Raw genomic sequence first — 3,590 nt, 5'->3', positions numbered from 1 at the left:
GATTTGAAGAAAAATTACTGGTGGGATGGAATGAAGAGGGATAGTGCCTTGTATGTAGAGAAATGCCACACATGCCGTCAAGTCAAGGCCGAGCATCAAAGACCTGCTGGTATGCTCCAACCCCTCCCTATTCCTGAGTGGAAGTGGGATGACATCACGATGGACTTTGTAGTGGGCTTGCCGAGGATGCCTAGTGGGAAAAATTCTGTTTGGGTGATTGTTGACCGATTAACGAAGAGTGCTCATTTCTTGCCTGTTAATAACACCGATTCCTTAGGTAAGTTGACATGCTTGTACATGAAAGAGATAGTGCGGTTGCACGGCATACTGAAGAGTATAGTGTCGAATCGAGACCCAAGGTTCACGTCTCCGTCTTGGAAGAGTTTGCAGGCAGCATTGGGTACTAAGTTGAAGTTCAGTACTGCATATCACCTGCAGACAAACGGCCAATCAGAGAGCACCATTCAGACCCTTGAAGACATGTTGCGAGCATGTGTCAGGGAATTTAAAGAGAGTTGGGAAAACCATTTGCCACTCATAGAGTTTGCGTATAATAACAGTGTCCATGCAACCATTCAGATGGCTCCTTATGAAGCTCTCTACGGGAGGAAGTGCAGATCGCCCTTGTGTTGGGATGAAATTGGGGAGAGTAAGATAATTGGACCCGAAATAATTCAAGAGATGCAAAGCCAAGTTCAGATCATCAGGGATAAAATGACGGCAGCTCAGAGTCACCAGAAAAGCTACGCTGATACCAGGAGGAGAGAGTTATCTTTTGAAGAAGGTGATTGGGTTTATCTCAAAATCTCTCCCATGAGAGGAGTTAAGCATTTTGGTAAGAAGAGGAAACTGGATCTTAGGTATGTCGGCCCTTTTCAGATTCTGGAAAAGGTAGGGTCCATCGCATATAGAGTTGCTTTGCCAGAATATTTTGGGGATATTCATGATGTCTTTCACGTATCATCCTTGAAGAAGAGCTTTGGACAACAAGAGCCACGCTTTGTCAACCCAGAGAGTATTCAGTTGCAACCGGACCTTACTTATGAGGTTGTTCCATCGTAGATCATGGATTGGAAGGAGCAACAGTTGAGGTCCAAGACGGTACCTTTGGTTAAGGTGGCATGGGGAGATCCGTTAGCTCAAGATTTCTCTTGGGAGCAAGTAGCGGACATCAGGGAACAGTACCCATACTTGTTTGAGTAATGAAGGTACATTTCTTAATCTTGGTCACATGTGGTTTATGTGATATTATGTGGCTTGTTTCAAGTTGGTGTTTGATCTTGCAAATTTCAAGGATGAAATTTGTTTTAAGGGGGGAGGATGTGATGACCCACTTTTACGTGTATTTTCACTGAAGGGTTGTTTTTAATTTAATTAATATATTGGTCTATTTATTTTAAATTATTGTGTTTTAAATTGGTTTTTAATTTATTTGATGTTGTGTTTAATTTATTCAATCGTTTTACGGTTTTTAATATCGTTTTTGGCAGATCTGTTTTGGTTTCCGAAGTGAGGACTAGACCTCATTTCTTGTCCCTCATCTTTTCTTTTTCTCTTTTCTGTTTCTTCTTCTTTATCTTTTTCTCTTTTCTTTCTTTTTCTTTTTCTTTCTTTTTCCTTTCCCTTTCCCGTGCGTTTTTTCCCCCTCCCCCGTGCATTTCTCTCTCTCTTCTCTCCTTCACACCGAAGCTGCCAACCGTCCAGACCCACCGCCACCAGTCACCGTGCGTCACACCACCACCACCAATCTCTTCCCCTCCCTCCAGTGAACCACCCCACAAATTTCCACTGCCAACGGAGCCGACGTTTAGCCGGAACACCATCTTCAAGACGAGCGGCTTTTGCTCTGATTTGCCGCCGTCGCTCCACCTCCGGCCACCACCTCTTCACCACTTCATCACCGACTCCTTGACGTCCTAACCCACCCATTTCTGGCCTCATTCCGTCGTCGGAACAGCTCCCACAAGCTAGTTTCCGATTTGGGTATTTCAGTCCTTCAACCACCATTTTCGCCGCCACCCACAGCCAAACTCCACTTCCCTTAGCTTCATAAGCATCCTTAGACCATTCCCTATCAATCCCGAGCTTTGGTTTGTCCCCATTCAAAAGTGGGTATTTTACAACCCACGGCCACAGTGAAATTTCACTATTACGTTGCTTTTCTTCCACCGTTTGCAACACCGCGAGCTTTCAAAAAATACCATATAGCGCTGTAAGTATTTTCTAAACTCTACTTTTAGATTTAAATATATTTTGCGCATACAATAAATATTTGTTGTTAGTTGGTTGATTCCGGACTAAGTCCGAGGAGTTCAGGAGTCGGATGGTTTGAGGACGGAGTGCTTGGTTTTGGTTGTTTGTGATTGCTTGATTATTTGAGCCATGAGGCGTGGGTTACATATTTCATACACGTGCATTTTATTTTAATTGAGAAAATCATGTTTTGTTGGCGTAAATGGTTTTTGGGTGCGTGTGTCTCATGAGCCCAAGCCGGGATGGGTTATTATCTCGGTGGAGCTCCTCTGGTCACTCGGGAGTGGATAATACTGAGTGACATCCCCTAAGTTGTCGCCGGGCGATGACCGGATCGCACGATAAGGTAACGCTGTCGTGTCGACTCCGTGGTCCCTAGAGTGGCGGGGACTAGAGGATGGCCTAGCCAGGTACGCGCTGGGCGCGAGTCTGGGCATCGCTCGTTTAGGTGTCACACGCGTAGTCGTTACCTGCAGTGTGGCACAGAGCCAGGGTGTGCAGATGATCCCTAGGGGAGCTCATGGTGCATGCATAATTGGATCGTTTTTATGGTTTTCGGATGCGAGCCATTTTCTGGGAAAATGGCGAGGTTTGGTTTTGAGGCTTTTGATCCATTTTTTGGGAAAATGGTGGTTTGGACCATTATCTAGGATAATGACGAGGCTTGATTTTAAGCGTTATGTTTTTGTGGGCCAAATGGGTTTTTGGCGTGTGTGGAAAAATATGATTTTATGGGTTTTGAGCTTTGGCATCCTTTCATGTATATTGTTTGAGTTTTATATGTTTTTGTCTAGTGGTGTTTGGATTTTACTTACCTGCAGCACCATTTTTGGTACTGTAAATTTTGGTGCAGAGTTCGAGGAAGAGGAGGAGGCCGAGCCCGAGAATGCGGCTCCGCCGAGGTGCTGAAGTTAAAATTAAAGTTTTGTTGTTGGTTTAAAAATATATTCGTGTTTTGTAATATTTCTTTACGTATGTTTTAAACAGATTTGTATTAAATGAAGAAAAATTCTGGTACTTAGTTATTGACTTTGCTTTTCGCTGCGTATTTCTCGTGCACATTCGTTGCTTATACACACACTTGGCACACGTTGATAGGGTGGTGGCTGGTGATGTCATCATCCAGACGTCTCGATTTCCCCGTGTCTGTGCGTGGGGATTTGCGGGCATCACATTGCGCATATTTGAGAAGATCCGTTACGAGGAGAGCATCGTCTCCATAGACAACCTCTCATATGGTGTCATCATCAGCCAACTATTACTTGATCGAAGCGTGCTAGTCTAGCCGAGTGAGGAGGTTACAGAGCAGATGAGCCCCCTCAACATGACCACGCATT

The sequence above is a fragment of the Carya illinoinensis genome, chromosome 13, assembly GCF_018687715.1.
Source record: "Carya illinoinensis cultivar Pawnee chromosome 13, C.illinoinensisPawnee_v1, whole genome shotgun sequence".
Lineage (NCBI taxonomy): Eukaryota > Viridiplantae > Streptophyta > Magnoliopsida > Fagales > Juglandaceae > Carya > Carya illinoinensis.
The sequence above is the reverse complement of the archived record's forward strand: the minus strand, read 5'-3'. Positions refer to the sequence as shown.